The 19,881-nt window shown below is 34.6% G+C and overlaps 1 protein-coding gene across 7 annotated transcripts in view; it reads left to right on the forward strand.

Moving 5' to 3' along the window:
* Positions 1-19,881, forward strand: part of LYPD6B (LY6/PLAUR domain containing 6B) — a 219,601-nt gene that overhangs the window by 102,668 nt on the left and 97,052 nt on the right. For 2 of the 7 annotated variants that reach the window (XM_074302176.1, XM_074302182.1), the window contains exon 3: positions 6,666-6,823. The exons of 2 other annotated variants lie outside the window; for them this stretch is intronic. The gene's annotated coding sequence lies outside the window, so the exon portion shown is untranslated. Of the gene's footprint in view, positions 1-6,659; positions 6,824-19,881 lie in introns of those variants that run through there. 3 more of the 7 variants (XM_074302178.1, XM_074302181.1, XM_074302180.1) reach the window with 3 other exon arrangements.

Below are 19,881 nucleotides of genomic sequence, written 5' to 3' on the forward strand. Positions count from 1 at the left end.
ACATTTATAACCCACAACTTATTCAAACATTCTTCAATTCCTACTCTTTCTGTTGGTTTCCAGATGCGGTGGTGGTGGTGGTTGTTATTATTTTGCCATCATAGAAAGAGCTTCCATACATGTTTTTTTGTATCTTTAGTGCTTAGCACTTGAGCTTGTTAATTTGTTATGAAATCGTCTTGGCCTTTGTTTCTGTGAAAGTGTAAATCTTTTAAGTCATTAAGAATGATCATAAATGAACAGAATATATTTTGATTACTCATCTAAGATAGTAACAAATCCATTTAATATTTTAAACCATTGGGATAAGCGATGAATGGTCAAGTTTTCTAACTCCTAAGGGCAGCATAAGGCAATGGAAAGAACATGGAACTGACATGTGGAGTCTAGACTTTCTGCTATTTCCTTTTAGGCAAGAAACTTAACCTCCTTGACTTTGCTGCCTCATCTTTAAGGTCAAAATGTGGTTAATAATGCCTTCCCTCCATACTCTGAGAAGATGAAACAAGATTATGTGCACAAAAGCCATTCCTAGATTAAAGAACACCATAAATTAGGGTTTTTTAAAGCTTTCTTTGTACTATGGACCACCCCTTTATCAGTTTAGTGAAGCCTATCAAGATCTTTTTCTCAGGATATTTTTAGATTTTTAAAATAAAATGTATGTGATTACTAAGGAAATCAATCACATTGAAATATAGTTATCAGGTCTACCCACCAAGACAAAGTCATGAACTATATGAAAACAATTACAAAACATTTTCTGTGCAAATAAAGTCAGATCTAAACAACTGGAAGAATATCAAGTGTTCATGGGTAGGCCGAGCTAATATTAAAAAAAAAAATGACAATTCTGCCCAAATTAATCTAATTATTCAGTGCCATTCCAATCGAACTGCTAAGAAATTACTATACAGAGCAAGAAAAAATAATAACAAAATTCATCTTGCAGAACAAGAGGTCAAGAATTTCAGGGGAATTAGTGAAAAAAAATGCAAATGAAGGTGGCCTATATTATAAACTATATTATAAAGCAGTGGTCATCAAAACCATTTGGTACTGCCTAAGAAATAGAGTAGTTGACCAGTGGAATGGATTAGATCAACAAAACTCAATAGTTAATGACTAACCCAAAGACCCCAGCTTCTAGGATAAGAACTCACTATTTAACAAAAATTGCTGGGAAAATAATATGGCATAAACTGGGCACTAACCAATACCTAACACCCTATACCAAGATAAAGTCAAAATGGGTTCATGATTTAGATATAAAGAGTGATACTATACACAAAATAGAAGAAGGGATATCTCTCATATCTCTGGAGAAGGAAGGAATTTATGGCCAAAAAAGTATTATGAAAGGCAAAATGGATAATTTTATTCTATTAAATTAAAAAAGGTTTTATACAAACAAAACCAATACAGATAAGACAAGATAGGAAGTAGAAAACAGGAAAAAAAATTTATATCCCAAGATTCTCATAAAGATCTCACTTCAGACAATTGACTTAAATTTATAAGAATACAAGCCATTCTCTAATTGATAAATGGTCAGAGGATATGAATAGATAATTTTCAGATGAAGAAATTAAAATCCTTTCTAATAATAGGACAGATGCTTTAACTCATTATTGTTCAGAGAAATACTAATTAAGACAACTCTAAGGACATATAGTGATATGTCTCTCAGACTGATAGGAAAAGATAATGGCAAATGTTGGAGGAGATGTGGGAAAACTGGAACATTGTTACATTGTTGGTGGAGTTGTGAACTAATCCAGTGATTCTGGAGAACAATATGGAATTATGCTTGGAGAGCTATTAAACTGTGCATACTTTGATCCAGCAGTGTCTTTACTGAGTGCATATCTCAAAAAGATTATGAAAAAGGAAAAGGACCCACGTGTACAAAAAATGCTTGTGGAAGCCCTTTTTCTAGTGGTAAGAAACTGGGAACTAAGTGGATCCTATCAGTTGGAGAATGGCTGAGTAAATTGTGGCATATGAATGTAATGAAATATTATTTTTTTGTAAGAAACGATCAGTAGGATGATTTCAGAGGCCTGGAGAGACTTACATGAGCTGATGCTGAGTGAAGTGAGTAGAACCAAGAGAATATTATACACAGCCACAAAATTATGTGATGGTTAATCCTGATAGTTGGGGCTCTTTTCAACAGGGAGATGATTCAGGCCAGTTCTAATGGTCTTGTGATGGAGAGAGCCATCTGCACCCACAGAAAAGATAGTGGGGACTGAATGTGGATCACAACATAGTGTATTCATCTTTTTTGTTGTTGTTTGCTTACATTTTGTTTTCTTTATAATTTTTCCCTTTTTCATCTGATTTTTCTTGCACAACATGACAAATATGGAAATATGTTTTTAAAATTTACACATATTTAACCCATATCAGTTTGCTTGCTATCTTGGGGAGGGGAGATATAAGGGAGAAAGGGAAAAAATTTGGAACACAAGGTTTTATAAAAATGAATGTTATAAACTATGCTGTATTTGGGAAAATAAAATACTACTTAAAAAAGAAATACAGTTATTTATATCAATCAATTGCTCTGCCTACCATTTTAAAAAAAAAGTTCACAGACTCCCCCAGATAAGAATCTCTCTCATTTGAATACAAGGTGATGGTGATGTTTTCCCTAAATCTGAATAGGATGTTCTATCAGAGGCTAGATTTTGTTTTGTTTTATTTTTAACCATTATTAGGAATATATTATGTAGACAGCTTGGTGACTTAGTGAATAGAGTATTGGAATTGGAGTCTGCAAGTCCTGAATTTCATTCTAGCCTTAAACACTAGTTATAAATGTGTAATCTAGGGCAAATCGCTTGAGCTAAGTCTGTCTCAGTTTCTGTATCTGTAAAATGGAGACAATAATAGCACCTACATTCCAGAGTTGTTGTGAAGATAAAATTATATAATATTTGCAAAATGCTTAGTAAACCTTAAAATGATATGTAAATACCAATTTTATATAGCAATTCTCAGGCAGGTATGTGTGCGCCATGTATAATTAATTTCTTACTATATAGAATATTTTAATCACCCATAGAATTTTATTTTTTTAAATTCTTGTTCATAATTGTATTTTTTGTATATTTATTTACCTTTCTATCTTTGCTCTCCTTCTCCAACCCACAGCCTCAGATAGTCCCCTTAACAAAAAAACAAAACAAAACCCCCAGCCTAGCATAACTGACTAGCTAATATCTTATGTTCGCGGTCATCTAATTAAGGAATATAATGGTCATTGCATTTATTCTGAATTTCAATGCCTTTTTGTGTTGTTTTTATTTATATTATTGTATTTATTGTTGTATATACTTCTTCTGATTCTGCCTACTTTGTATCAATTCCCACAAATCTTCACCATTTCCTGTCTTCCACTAGGCAGTGATGAATGTTTCCCTCCCATCCATTTTATATTTGCATTCCTCATTTGTCATTTCTTATGGCACAGTTATATTTTGTTACATTCATATGCTATAATTTGTTCAACTATTCCACAGTCGAAGGGTGCCCACTTGATTCCAGTGTTTTTTACTAACCTAAAATTGCTTCTCTGAATATTTTTATATATATGAGAACTTTCTTTTTGCATTCTATTTTCTTGGAGTGAGATGAGGTCAAAGGGGATGAATAGTTTAGTAACTTTTATAATACAATCCAAATTGTATTCCAGGATTGTTGGGCTAATTCCTAGTTCTCCTAACACTGTATTAATGTTTTTGGCTTCCAGCAGCTCTTTCAGTATTGACTACCTCACTTTTTTTTTAAATTATCTTTGCTCATAGTTATTTTACTTTACTTTATTATTGATCACATAATTTTTCTATATGCTAACTTAGAGTTTGTATTTCTTTTGTAAATTTTGTTCATATTTTTTATGGCAGCTGGACATTTATTTTATTTTATTTTTACTGAGACAATTCAGTCTTGCCCAGAGTCACACAGCTAGGAAGTATTATGTGACTAAGGCCGATTTTGAACTCAGGTCCTCCTGACTTCAAGGCCAGTGTTCTATCCATTGTGCCATCTAGATGCTCCTAACATTTGATTTTAATTAAATTAATCAATAGGCATTTAGGGTAAAGGTTAGTACCTACAATGTTTCAGGAACTGTGCTAGAAAACAAAGACAAAAATGAAAAAATGTCTGTCCTTTAAGGAGCTTATATTCTATACATGCACTTGAAGTAAATTGATGGTGATGAGTGGGCACTGACAGCTCAGGGAGGGCAAGTGAGGAAGGAATGTGCTCCAGGCATGGGGAACCCCCTGTCTGAAGACATGGTGCTGCTAAATGAAGAACAATAAGGAAATCTATTTGTGCTAAAGAAAGCATGAAAGAGTAAGTACTTTGAAATAAAACTAGAAATAAGGATTGGATCTAGGTTATTAAGGACGTCACATACCAAACAGAGGCATTTATATTGATTCTAGAGATAATTAGGAACCATGATGTCAAGCAGAAGAGTAACATACTCATATCTGTGCATTAAGTTTGTGATTTTGGTAATATTGTCATGTAGTCTTTGGAAGGTTTGGAATAGTGAAGTCCCATGTAGGAAAACATGGAACACACAAGAAGACTATAAAACAAGATATCTTTATTGATTCAATCAGTCAGCAAATTATAAAGTTACTCTTGTGTACTAATTGCTAGGGTTACCAAACAAAATAGGCAAAAGATAGCTCCTTTCCTTAAGGAGTTTAAAATCAAATAAAGGAGGCAACAAGTAGACAAAAATGCACAAACAATTTAAATTTAGAATAAATAGGAATTAATAGAGGAAAGGCACTAGAATGAAGAGGGATTAGGAAAGATAAAGCTTTAATCAGGATTTTAAAAGAAGCCAGGGAATCTAGTAGATGATATTGAAGAGACAGAGCATTCTAGGCAGGCACAGGGAAAATGGCCAGAGCTGAGACATGGAGCATCTTATTTGTCAGTGTCATTGGATTAAGAGTGCATAGAAGGGAATAAAGTGTAAGAAGACAAAACTTGAGAGGACCAATTTAGGATGTGTTGGACATTCAGGTAAGATGGTAGAAATAATTTTTGTCCATTAGAGAGCTGGAGGGAATGGGACACTCTCCTCAAACAGATCAAATCTGGTGATTTTATAGGGTTTTTATAGGAATCTAAGTGAAGCTACTATTGGAAGGAGTGAGGAGCACTTATAGGGGTAGCCACTAGTATTGACATGACAGTGAAGGGGAGGGAAGCTTCTTGGGCAATGGACAGTAGTTAATTCTTAAATTGCTTGCTGGAAGGAAAAGTGGCTTTAGGTATATTACCTGCTTTACTTAACAAGGAGTTTTTAGCTTTTCTGGGGTTTCTTCTTTTAAGTTTGGGGAGGCTGCTACTGTATTTCAGTATGGAGGACAGCTTGAGGAGCAGGGATGCTTAACTTAATGGTTAATTTTACAAGGTTAAGTGAAATGTGATGAGGGCCTGAACTTATGTAATAGATGAATTCAGAAGATTCTGTGGAGGCAGAATCAATAAAACTTAGCAGCAACTGATTGGATATATGGGGGTGAGAGATAATGGAAGAGTCAGCATTGACTAAAAGACTAATGGTAAACTCAATGAAAAAGGGGACTGTAGAAGTGGGTTTGCTTTGGGGGAAAAATAATGAGTTAAATTCTTGTTAAATTTAGTTAAATATGACTATGAAACATCTGGTTTAAAAATGTTTAGTAGGTAGTAACTGATGAAGGACAGTATAGGGATATAAAGACCTGGAAAACATTTGTATAGAAATAATCCTTGAACTTGTAAGAGCTAATGAAATCACTAAGTCTAAAAATAGAAAGGAAAAAAACCCCAGCCAGAGCCTTAGGGCACATCTATAGCTCTTTCTACTCTGCCATTGTATACAGGCTAAAAATTGTAAAAATGACAAAATTCAGAACTAGTCAATGTTGCAGGAGCTGTGAGAAGATAGGAACACGAACACACATTTGAAGGAGCCATGAATTGGTTCAACTTGCCATGTGTTCAGGGAAGATAACAATGTTTTAGCGTTAGGGTTTTTTTTGTATTCTTTTTTAATTTTATTTTTAAAGCTTTTTCATTTTTAAAATATATGCATAGTTTTCAACATTTACCCTTAAAAACCTTGTGTTCTATTTTTTTTCTCTCTCCCTTCTCCCATCCCTCTCCCTTAGATGGTAAGTAGTCCAGTATACATTAAATATGTGAAATTCTTCTATACATATTTCCACAAATATGCTGAACAAGAAAAATCAGATTAAAAAGGGAAAAAATGGGAGAGAAAACCAAAGCCAGGCAAATAATAATAACAAAAAGAGTGAAAATACTATGTTGTGATCCACACTTAGTCCCCACAGACTTTCTCTGGGTGCAGAGGGTTCTCTCCATCACAAGACTATTGATACTGGCCTGAATCACTTCTGAGCATTAGTTTAAACCAAAAATGTTTAGGATTTTGAAATTGTCAGAGAATTTATGGGATGTTTTCCAAAGCCAAACATGAATGATTTGCAGATTATCTGCCATTTGAGATGGTCTGCCCTCCTCTTTGCTAGTTAACGTGAATGATTGAAACCTAACTCATCTATACTTTCCTATAGAATGAGAATTCCCCTACTAGTGAATTTTTAATTTATCTTTAGGTGTGAATGGAAAGATTAAAGTGTGATCAACTGCCCTTCTCCTGGTATCACCTTAAGGAATGTTGGCTGCTTAATCTGGACTTGTGAATTCTTCAATACCCTCTGCCAAAAGCCCTTCCAGCAGCACAGGTATTCACTGTCTAAAGCCATATTCTTTGGTAAGTGGCCCTGAGTCCTCAATAAAAAGAAAGAGAGAGACAGAGACAGAGACACAGAGAGAGACAGAGACAGAGAGAGACAGAGAGAGAGGGAGAAAGAGACAGAGACAGAGATGGAGAGAGACAGAGACAGACAGAGACACAGAATGAGATAGACAAAGACACACACAGAGAGACAGAGACAGACAGAGACACAGAGTGAGATAGACAAAGACACACACACAGAGACAGACAGACAGAGACAGAGACACAGAGTGAGATAGAGACACACACAGAGACAGACACATAGAAAGAAGGAAGGAGAGAGAGAGAGAGAGAGAGAGAGAGAGAGAGAGAGAGAGAGAGAGAGAGGAAGAAGGAAGAGACAGAGAAAGACAGAGAGATTGAGAGACAGAGACAGATTGAAACAAAGAGAAAAAGAGAGAAAGACAAAGCTTGAGAGAAGCAGATATTGAGACAGAGAGAGACAGACACACATAGAGACAGGCACAGAGGGGGAGGGAAGGAGAGAGAAATAGACAGAGAAAGACAGAGACAGATTGAGTCAGAGACAGAGAAAGACAAAGATTGAGAGAGACATATATTGAGATAGAGATAGATAGAGAGATAGAGAGAAACAAAAAGAGAGAGAGAGAAACAAAAAGAGAGAGAGAGAAAGGGGAGGTTAGTTTAGTAGCCATAGTGATAAGCTTCTCTTCCTTTGGATGATTGCACTACGAGAGTTAAGCCGCCAGGCTTTTCCCATGGAATGTAACCAACCTTATTCCTGTGGGTTTTCTGTTGGGCTTATTAGCACTAGAAAAGAAACAGCTCTCTTTCAGTCAGGTGCACACAAAGGCTGTTGTTGTCTGAGGGCAAAGAGAGGAAGGTTGACTCTCTGCTTCTAGGATGTACTAATTTTCAGATGAAGACCATCAGATGTAATCTTCCGCCTCATTAAGGTGACCCAGGGCCTACCTTTCCTTGTAATAATGTTACGAGAGCATTTAACAGACTCAGTGACTGCTGTAAGTAGGGTAGCTAAGGAGATCCAGGGTAAGTGGGGGACAGATGAGAAAGAGAGAAACAGAGAGAGAGAGAGAGAAAGAGAGAGAGAGAGAGACAGACAGACAGGGACAGATAGAGACAGAGAAACAGTCACAGACACAGAGAGAGAAACAGAGAGAGAGAGAGAAACAGAGAGAGAGAAAGAGAGAAAGAGAGAGAGAGAGGTGTGCATGTGCATGTGTGTGTATGTGTGCACTCTTTCCTGTTCTGTTCAAAATGTAACAGGTGGAAGAGGCAGTAATCATTTGACAAGATGAAATATCAAAGATACGCATTTCCCCACAATTTAATTGCTTTTATTTGTGACTTGAACTTTAGCTACATCTTTTGAGATTAAATGGGAAATTAAATAAATTGGGTAGAATAGTATTGGTTTTATAAAATGAGATCTCAAGAATTTAGAGACAGTCCATATGAAAGATGGTAAGCCTCTGCTTCCAAAGAGATTAGAAAAAAATGAAATGAGCCAAGGTTTTGGCAAAAGGAATTTAGGGGTAGATATTAAGGAGAACTATATGCCAATAATAGCCAACAGACACTAGAAAGAGCTTATCTGGGGAAAGTTATTACCTTATCAATTCTAGTGGAAGGAGGGGTTTGTTTGATTAAATAACCAGTAAGCATTTATTAAAGCACTTAGTATGGAACAGGTACTAGGTTCTTGGGGAATATAGAAAGACAAAAATTAAATAATTCCTGCTGTTAAAAAGTTTGCTTTCTATTGAGAGATAGTATTATACCTGTAAATAAATATAAAATAGATTTTTTTTTGAGGCAATTGGGGGTAAGTGACTTGCCCAGGGTCACACAGCTAGGAAGTATTAAGTGCAGATCTGAGGCTGGATTTGAACCCTGGTCCTCCTGACTTCAGGGCTGGTGCTCTATCCACTGCACCACTTAGCTGCCTCTAAAAAAAGAAAATTTTAAATAGAAAAACTAAGTTACTTTGTAACTTCAAGCCTAAATAAAAGTTTTATTGTTGCCTTTTGTTTCTATATTACAGTCATTACTGGAAATACTCCTTACTCTCACTGCAGAATGAACCCTCCCTCATAACAAAGAAAAAGTTAAACAAAAATATTCACTGGAGTGACCATATTGGACAAATATAGGACACAAAAGTCTTTCTTATTTCTATCATCAGGAAGAAGGGGTATTTTATCATCTGATCTCTGGGAGTATTTTTGATGTTTTTTGTTATTCAGCATTCTGCTCTTTTGGGGCTGATCTATTTGTTTAACTTGTGGTAGTCAACACATTATTTTTAGTTCTGTTTCTCTTTGCAAAAAAAAAAATCATTGTTTAGAATTCCTTGTATTTATCATTTAAAATTTCAAAATATCATTCCATTAAACTCCATGACCTCAGTTATTTCAGCCACTCTCCAAATGATGGGTACTTGCTTTGTTTCCAATTTTTTGCTATTCCAAGGGTCCAATATATATATATATATATATATTGATACTATCCATTAGATCTTTTCTGGAGTTACATGCCTAGTAGTGGGATTTATGATTCAAAAAGTATGAATAATTTAGTCACATTTCTGTGTAATTCCAAATTAAGATATTGAAGAATTGGGCCAGTTCATAGCTCTAACAATGTGTTAATTAATGTGCCTGTCTTGCCATAGCCCCTCCAACATTGACTGTTTACATTTTTTATCTTCTCTGACAATTTTCAGAATATGAGTACTGCTGTTGTTAGTTACTTAACTTAAAAAAATATCTTCAATTTACTTTGTATATATTCCATATATTCATATGGACAAGTTTCTGCCAATAAAGTACAAGGTATTAGAAGGCACGAACTGTTTGGTTGGTCTTTATGTCTCCAGTGCTTGGCTTACAGTAAGAATTTAATAAAAATTTGTTGATTGATTTTTATTTGAAATCTCAATTGCTATAATTTATATAGGGAGGTTAGATGGTGTAATAGATTCTTAATTATTCTTAATAATAGAGTGCCAGGCTTAGAGTTAGGAAGAGTTCAAATCTGGCCTTACTGGTTGTGTGATTCTGGGCAAGTCACTCTATACTATTTGCCTCAGTTTTCTCATCTGTAAAATGAACTGGAGAAGGAAATAGTAAGCCATTTCAGTATCTTTGCCAAGAAAGTCTAATATGACGTCACAGGGAGTTGGGGATAAATGAAAAAGACTGAACAACATAATTTGAATGTCACAAGCTATTTAAGATTTAAAGTTATGTTTGATGTTGTTGTTTGCAATTTATAATTCTTCTTTTGATAACTATTTGTATCCCTTTACCATTTATATGTTGGGGAATGGTTTCTGTGTCTTATATATTTTTTCCCAGTCCCAACTGATCTTGGAAATCACTGTTTTATCAGGAATATTTGATTCAAATATTTTTCCATTTTTTCTCTTAAGATTCTCTCTCCTTTGATGATTTTGTTTATGAAAATGTGATCTTGCTGTATGTAATTAAAATTATTTATATTGCATTTTATGGTCACCATTATCCCTTGAGTAGGAATTTTGCCTATAAACATGTGTAACTCCAGAAGAATGCTTTCAAAGCAGAGACTACATTTCATTCTTCCTTCTTGCCCTGTTTGCTTAAGTACTTGCCCTCCAGGATCTTACATATTAATGGAGGAGACAACATGTAAATAAATAGGTGCTGGCTTTGTATAAGATAAGTTTGAATGTTCAGAGTAAAAGAAAGGTAACCTTAAGGTCAGCTTAAAGGGTAAGAGACCAGGAAACGTCTTTTGAAGTAGATGGTATGGTGGATAGCTTGTTGGCTATATAGTTCGGAATACTTGAGTTCAAATTTCTGTATACTTCACTTAACCTTTTCTGGCCTCATCTTGTTCATCTGTGAAATGGAGATAATGAAACACCGACCTTACAGAATTGTAAGAATCAAATGAGATAATATATATAAAGCTCTTTGTAAAACCTTAAAGCACTTAAAAATTTTTAGCTATATTTTTAGAATAATATTATTTCATTGTTGTCTTATCTTTATGTTGCTTCATATAGTAGGATTTTCTTTAGTGTTGTAGGTTAAAACACCAAGGCAGCAAACTAGTTTTATGTGGTTATAATAAATTAGTGATGAGTCAAGAATGAAATCTCCTTTCCTTAACTAAAAATCTTTCCTTTTCTCTAGAAAGAACCTGCCCCATTTGGGATCATTAGCCATGCATGAAGGACTATTTTAAAGTGCTGAAATTTTGTCTTAAAAAAATCCTGCATAAGATCACTGCTTAACAAAAATGAAAGAATAGCCATAATCGAAAGCTTTGCTTTTGTGAAAGAAGCTTGAAATGGGTTTGCAGTGTAAAGGGAGCAAATTTCCACTTAGGTGTGTTTGTAGTGGCCCTGCTACTTGTTTCCTAGCAGCTATGACATGCAGCCAGATAACTAGCCTCTTGAAAACCTTGTTGAACATTTCTGTTCCTTTTACTGTGCAAATCTCTCAGCCATCCTGCTTTGTAAATAAAGGAATGTAAAGAGAGAAAGGAAAGGAATTTGAAATGTCTGCAGTTTATCGGGCCTGAGAGGGTCTAGATTGACCAACTAACCTCTATTCAGCTTTCTCACTCACTTGGTGTCATCAAACAGAAGTGTCAAACATGCAGCTCCATAAACCACAATCTTTGAGTATAGCTAAACCAGATTAAAATGTAATTAAGAAATATTTTTAAAAATACAACAAAGTATTTAATGAACAAATTCATTTTCTGCAAATATGAAACTTGCAGGGGAGGGAGAAAGGCAGGGAAGGGGGAGTAGAGAGAAACATCTCAACTACATAGGAAACCATATTAGGAATGTAGGCAAAATAGGAAGAATTTTTTAAAATAGCTTTTTATTTACAAGATATATGCATGGGTAATTTTCCAGCATTGACAATTGCCAAACCTTTTGTTACAGCTTTCCCCTTCCTTCCCCCCACTCCCTCCCCTAGATGGCAGGTTGACCAATACATATTACAGTATAAGTTAAATACAATATATGTATACATATCCATTGTATTTTGCTGTACAAAAAGAATCAGATTTTGAAATAGTGTACAATTAACCTGTGAAGGAAATAAAAAATGCAGGCAGACAAAAATAGAGGGATTGGGAATTCTATGTAGTGGTTCATAGTCATGTTCCAGAGTTCTTTTGCTGGGTGTAGCTGGTTCAATTCATTACTGTTCTATTGGAACTGATTTGGTTCATCTCAGGTCCATCAGAACTGATCATCATATAGTATTGTTGTTGAAGTATATAATGATCTCCTGGTCCCTCACTCAGCATCAGTTCATGTAAGTCTCTCCAGGCCTTTCTGAAATCATCCTGTTGGTCATTTCTTAAAGAACAATAATATTCCATAACATTCACACACCACAATTTATTCAGCCATTCTCCAATTGATGGGCATCCATTCAGTTTCCAGTTTCTGGCCACTACAAAAAGGGCTGCCACAAACAATCTTGCACATGCAGGTCCCTTTACCTTCTTTAAGATCTCTTTGGGGTATAGGCCCAATAGAAACATTGCTGGATCAAAGGGTATGCACATTTTGATAACTTTTTGGGTGAGAAGAATGTTTTTTAATGGTCCTGGGTGGATGGGATATGAGGGTCAGGAGACCAAAATTGAAAAAAAAAGTTTTGGCCATAAAATAAAAATATGCTCTGTTGCTTGTAATTGGGAAATAATTTAAAAATAAATCAAAATACAACATAACATTACTTTTTAAAATTGTCAGCGTGTGATTCAGGGATCCTTATGTCTAGATTCATGACCCATGCTTTTATTAGTATTTGACATCATCTTTGTGAAAGATATTCAGAGTTAATCAGTCACCAAGCATTGTTAAGTCCCTTTCATGTGCCAAGCACTAAGAATACAAAGAACTGTAAAAACTGCAAAATAATTACTGCCCACAAGGATTTTACATATTAGTGGGGGGTGACACCTGTAAATGCATAGATCCTTATAGGATACACATAGAGTAAAAGGGGGAAATCTTAGATGGGAAGACTTCATTAGATTGAGGAGAAAAGACTAGCAAAGGTCTCTTGCAGCAAGTGATAGTTGAGCTAAGGCTTGAAGGACGTTGAGACAGAGGTGAGGAAGGATGGGATTCAAAGTGTAGGGGCAGCCAGTGCTAAGATACATTCACAGGTAAGGTAGTGAATGATGGCATTGGATTGTAGAATGTGTGGAGGAGAATAAAGTTTAAGAAGATTGGAAGGGATATGAAGTTCTTTAAGTAACAACAAGATTTTACATTTGATCATGAAGTTCATAGTGATCTGTTGGAGTTTATTAAGCAGGAAGATACTATAGTTGGGCCTGTGCTTTAGCATATTACTTTGGCAGAAATCACTTTTGGAGGATGAATTGTAGTAGGAATAATAATGATCTCAAAGTAGTCTTGCTTCCTTTTCCCTTTTCCTATCTCCAGATGACTGCTTTCCTTTCCCAAGTTAAAAATATACAAAAAAAGCACAGTACTTTTAGTACTAATTACTAATAATTGGTTTACTTCTTCCATGGATATTTCTAAGTCCCAGGAAAGCAGCAGCAACAAATTGTGTTAGTCCCATTATGTTTTAATATTAGGGATTAAACAAATGCTTAAAGATAACTGCTACTATTGCACATGTTTAGTTCTTATTTTAAAATAGCTTGTGTATTGAAACAGGCCTGATGTATAAATGGGCTTACAGGAGGAATCAGGACTGACAATCAGGACAAAATGCTAACCGGCACTTTAGAGATAGCAGAGTTTTTTAGGATCCCAAGATGCATATTATCTCAGAGAAGCATCTTTATGATAAAAATGTTTTTTTTTCTGATAGTTCTGGACAATTGAGAAATGTGGAACTTCACAGTTACCAGGGAGTTGAAGTTTCTGTGACTTAAAGGGAGTTATATGGTGGGTCAAAGTAGGCTGGAGCACAGTTCCAATGACTATATAAAGGATATAATTATAATAATTTATAATATGAGTGCTTTAAATAAATAGTGCCTTAAGATTTTAAAAGGCTTTACATGTGTTATCTTATTTGATTTTTCCAACAACTCAGGAAAGGTGGATGGAGCATGGCTGCAAATCAAAAAGACTTATCTTCTTTAGTTCATATCTGACCTCAGACACTTCACTAGTGTGTGACCCTGGGCAAGTCACTTAAATCTTGTTTGTTTGCCTCATCTATAAAATGAGCTAGAGAAGGAAATGGCAAACCACTCCAAGTGTCTGCCAAGAGAAGCCCAAATGGAGTCATGAAGAGTTGGATATGACTGAAAATGACTGAAATTATTAGCCTCAGAAAACTGAGTCAAAGAGAAATTCCCAGGGTAACATACCTAGTAAGTCTCTGAGGTAGTACGTGAACTCAGGTTCTTTTGATTCTAAGTCCAACACTCTGCACTGTATTTATTACTTAGTTCCCCATTAAGGAAATGAAAGGCTAGAAAAGAAAGTGGACCAGTTAGCTAGTGAGAACATTGTATAGAACACCTGACCAGCAGAGTTCTCCACTCTCCATTGATACCCATAATGTCAGCACAACAGTGCCTCTAGTACATTGAGTACATAGATGCTCTGTGGAGCTTTACTATTTGTTTACTATTTGGCTAATTAGTTTTATTCTGCCATTTTACATACACAGAGAGCATAACATAGTGCTTGTGACTTGTCCTATTTCATCTAGGTAGCATGTGACAGGGATGATGGTTTTTGAATTAAGAATTCAGTCTAATTCCAATCTCAACTGATTTATTTTCTTTTCATAAATAGCCCTTGGATAGAAGAAAGTACTGTATATTAGTAAATGGAGCTTCCTTTTGGGTATTCGCTTTTTTAAAAAAAATAGATTGGAGACAATATTTCTTGTAATGCTCTTTGATGGAAACCCACAGTATATTTCTGGTTCCTCTTATATAAAAACCATAGTATCTGCGGACTAGGGGTTCATTTTCCAAAATCCAAGCCCATGAAACAATGAATTTGGTAGTATTTGAAGATAAAAAAGTGAAAAGGGGTTTTCTCATGTTGAGCTCCTTCCCATGTCCTATTTGTTTCATGTGGTTTTTGAGATCTAACATCAGTGAGAATATCCTTTCTTTTAGAGAATCCACTTGTTCTCTCAGCCCTTAGCCAGACAAATGTGAAATGCCCTTTAATAATAAATAGTCCACAAGCTGTTGTACTCAGGATCAACTGGTCCATCTGTCTGCTTCCAGCATGTTTAGCTTCTTAATTGCTAAACTTCATTTTGTCTCTTTAGATCAAGTATTTTCTTCTCATCAGTGAAATAGCAGCTGGTAGAGATAGAGAGACTAAATTTGCCTTTTAATCACCTAACACCTGAAACCTCCTCACTGGTCTCAACTTCTTCCCCATCCTTACTGCAGTAAATTCTTCCCATGGACTTCCTAGTCTGTTTTCCTAAAACAATGCTTTTATCTGTTTATAAACCCTGCTTCAACTACTTCTAAGGTTCCAGGATAAAGGATACAGGATAAAGCCTGATCTTCTAATCTATCATTCAAATCCCTCCTCTCACGGACCTTTCCGGAATAAATTTTCTGTTCTAATCATATATCTTTTGCTCACAATATCCTCTCCTTCCCCAAATACTTCCTGTCTACTGTCTTATTCATATCCGTTTTAAGGTTCAGCTCAGTAAGTCAGTTCAATTCAATAAGCATTTATAGGTACCTGTTATATTCTAGGCACTACATATACTAAGACTTGTTCATCCCTCCCCCCCCCCAAAAAAAAAGAGAAGAAATACTTCCTACAATAAAGAAGCTTAAATTCTATAGGATCTCAAAGGAAACCCTACTTGATCACTCCTGTCTATAGTAATTTCTACTTACTCTAACTCAAAATTCTAAACATTTATTGGTTATTTCGCATGGAAATGAGGGATAAGATTGAAACCAAATAGGGATGGAGCCATGGGAGAAACCAAGAATTTTATAGAGCTTTTGCAAATTTGGGGCCTCTAGGTGAAAGGTTAAGTAGTAAAGTCAAAGATGTAAGATAGGGGGTCATTAAACTACCTTGTAAACAAAGTTCAGAGTTGAAAAGACTCAGGCTAATGCCAATCCTTAATCCAGATAATAGTAGTAGTAGTAGTAGTAATAATAGGTCGTAAACAGGGTCTGCTTTTTGAAGGGAAGATCCATCTGGGAAACTAGGGGGACAAACCAATGGAAGATCAAAGAGGGGATTTCTAGATCAAGATAAGAAATAATTTTCCCTGTCCACAGCACAACCGATCTTCTTTATAGAGTAAGGGACTAATGGGGCTCTCATTCTCCCACATATGTTGTTGGCTATGTTGTCTCCTACTTTCTGGACTTATACTATTCAATTTGACAATTATCACATAAAATTTTTGGTATTCTACTTTATTGGGTTTTTTTTATTGTTCTTATCTCCTAGATTATCTTTCAAGTATTTTGAGGGGGAGAGAATATGTTTTACTTATCTCTGTTCTTGACACATAGTAGGTTTCCATATTAGTTTGTAGAGTGAATGTTGAAAGTATTTAGTTAGTCAACTTTTCATATACCTCATCCCCCAAACTAGTTTGTGAAAACCTTTAAGACATTATAAGCTTTAAAATCTCCTCATAGCATCTAGTGACACATTGAACATTTTAAGAGTTAAATCATTTTTGATTGAATCATATTGGATTGTAATATGAACAGAAACAGGTTGTAAGAATGAAAATTGAGTTTGAACAGGGCAGCACAACTATAAAGTTAAAGAAGAAGTCCTGTAAAATACATTTCCATTTCCATGAGCTAGAATAGCAGCGCCTCAAAAATTTATGGTTTGGATGGTGACATTCTTTAATACTGATAGTCCTTAATTCTAAAGGGAAATACACCTAAACATTTTTAAAGTTTTATTCATATTTTTTTATTTTACACTATAATTATTTTTCCATATAGAGCCTTAGCTACCCAATGAACTTTTCTTTGTAATAAATGTAATAAAAAAAAGTTAAGTAAAATAAATTAATAAAACAACCCAATCAGACACCTTCCACAATATTCTGGATCGCTTGGTCACCCATCTCTTTATTGAAGAGGGCTGTGTATTTTCATCATCTATTCTCCTGGACCAAAAATTATCATTGTAATTAATCAGAGTTGAACTGATTTTCAGTTTTCATTTACATTATTGTAGTGATTGCTTGTATTGTTCTGATTCTGATTACTCTTTGCCAGTTCATTTATTCTTTCTCTGCTTCCTCTTATTTTGGTGCCTTATTACATTATGCTATGCTTTGTTTAGCCATTCCTCAATTGATGGACACATCTTTTTTTTTTTTTTTTTTTACATTTTTGCAGCTAAAAAATTCTCTCTATGGACATTAATGATAGAAATTATTAATAATAAATTGATAAAATAATATTTATTAAATGACTACTATATGCCAGGCACTATGCTAAACATTTTGCAAATATTATCTTGTGTCCTCACATCAACCTTTTGAAGTGGGTGTCACTATTATCTATTTTGTAGCTGAGTCAACTGAGGCAAATAGAGTTTAGCTGATTTGCCCAGAATTATACAGGTCTTTCTGAATCTAAGTACCAGAGCTTTATTTAATGCACCACATAGATACCTTAATATATATCAGAATTGTGTTATCTTTGATTTTCTCAAGCCATTTGTATTTGCTTAGTGGTCGAATTAAAATGTCTCATGTAAATCCAAATTATTTTTCAGAACTTTGAATCAACTCACATCTCCATCAACAGAATATCAAAACATTGCTTTTCTTGCTATTCTTCTAATATTAATTACTTTGGACTTTGATTGTCTTTACAAATTTGATAAGTGTGAGGTTGTTAATGTCAAAGTTATATTAACTTTTCTTTTCCTTATTAATGATTTTTTTCAGTTCATGTCCTTTTTGTGCTAAAGATATAAAATAATTTTGACATGTTCCCACATAACCAATTTAGGGGTATAGATTTTGAGAACCTTAGGGAAACACTTCCAGAAATGTAAAAATGTTTTCCAAAATTATTCAAAGGAAATTGTAGAAAATAATAAAGCAATTTCTATACCCCCATTTCATTGTTTTCTAGACACAAAGGCCCAGTAATATCTCTATCTGACATTTTTATTTTGATGCATGAGAGTCCAGAATGTTCATGAAATCCACTAAATGCCACCCACAGAGTTTAATTGGTTTTTAAAATTGCAATTATTCTTAATGACATTAAATACAAAGAAATGAACAGCTGCACAAGAATTTTTAATACAGTTTTCGAAGTCACCCCCACTTCTGTTATTACTATAAATTTTCATGAGATAGCAATTTTATAGTATCCATTATTTTACCTTCTGTACTGGAGGTCTTAAACACTAACTTGGTAAATTCATAAGGAAAAGTAGTCCTCCGGCTATCTCAACCATTGGACCAAGACTGAAAGAGTTCCAATGTGTGTGTGTGTGTGTGTGTGTGTGTGTGTGTGTGTGTGTGTGGGTGTGTGTGTATGTGTGAATATATCCATGCTTAATTGTAGTCTTCTTGGGAGAGATGGCAGAGAAGAAAGGAAGGAAAAGAATAAAGTTTAAAACTGCACGGTAGAGAACAAAAGAAAACCTATAAGGAAGCAGAGAAAAAATGGACAGCTCTGAATGCAATGTGTAATGTTTATTTAGAGGCTTTCTTGAAATGGAAATTTATTGTTTCATATTTTGAATCCTCTCTTATGTTCTTCTATGTACATAGCAATTTTTTTTCTTTTTCTATTGTTTCTTCAAGCTTCAAATAAATTTTTTAAGAGTTCCAGATCCCTCTCTTAAGTTAACAATATCAACTAGGACAAGTCACACTTTGAACCTCAATTTTTTTGTTTGTAAGATGTTCAAATACTATGAATTAATACTCTCCCTATCCACTTAAGGGATGGCATTGTTATGTGGATCACAGGAAGTAATAGATATAATATTTTTTGGAACCTTAAACCTCAATATATAAATAAGACTAATGCTTACTTAGCACTTGAAGTTCACAAAATACTCCCCTCACAACAATCCTATAATATAAATAATGTCAATATTACTATTCCTATTTTACAGATGTTGAAACAGAAGCTATGAGAGGTCAAAAGATTTTCCCAGAATCATCCAACTAGAGAATTGTTTAGACAGGATTTGAATACCTTCCTAGCTTCACATCCAGAGCTCTCTTCACTGGTTTTTGCTGCTTCTTATAATGTAAAGTTACTGGTTAGTTTTATTGCTGGGTCAAAAAGCATGCAAAGTTTAGTAACTTCTTAGATCTAATTTTAACTGCTTTCTTGAATAGCTGTTCCAATTCCAATTGGCTCTATCAGCATTGTATAAATATGTTTATTTTCCTGTAGTGCCTCCTCTTTGTCAATTTCCTTTAAAAATTTTTGTCAGCTTTGCCAGTTTGATAGATGGGAGGTGAAACCTTTCAGTTGCTTAAATTTTGATGATTTGGAATATTATTTTCCCATAGTGACTGAGAGCTTGAATTTCTTCCTTTGAAAATCAACTATTCTATCCTTTGATCATTTATTATTTAAAGAATGGTTTTTATTTTTATACATTTGAATCTAGTCCTTATGTATCTTGGAAATATCCCAAAGTGGTCAAAAAAGGGGGAAAAGGAGACATATGTCTATTCCTATGTGTATGCATATATGCATATATATATATACCCATGTATGTATGTACATGGACATATGTATACATGTGTGTATATTTATATACACATACATTTGTATATTGTATGCACACACACACATATATATATATATTTATAGCTCTATATCTTTATAGAACTATTTTGTTGTTTAGTCATTTTCAGTTGTGTCCAACTCTTCATGACTCCATTTGGAGTTTTCGTAGCAGAGACATTAGCGTGGTTTACCATTCCTTCTCCAGCTCAGAAACTGAGGCACAGATTTAAGTAACTTGTTTAGGGTTGCACAGCTAGTAAGTAAGCGTCTGAGACCAACTCTGAATTCAG

Source organism: Sminthopsis crassicaudata, chromosome 3 (assembly GCF_048593235.1).
Source record: "Sminthopsis crassicaudata isolate SCR6 chromosome 3, ASM4859323v1, whole genome shotgun sequence".
Classification (NCBI taxonomy): domain Eukaryota; kingdom Metazoa; phylum Chordata; class Mammalia; order Dasyuromorphia; family Dasyuridae; genus Sminthopsis; species Sminthopsis crassicaudata.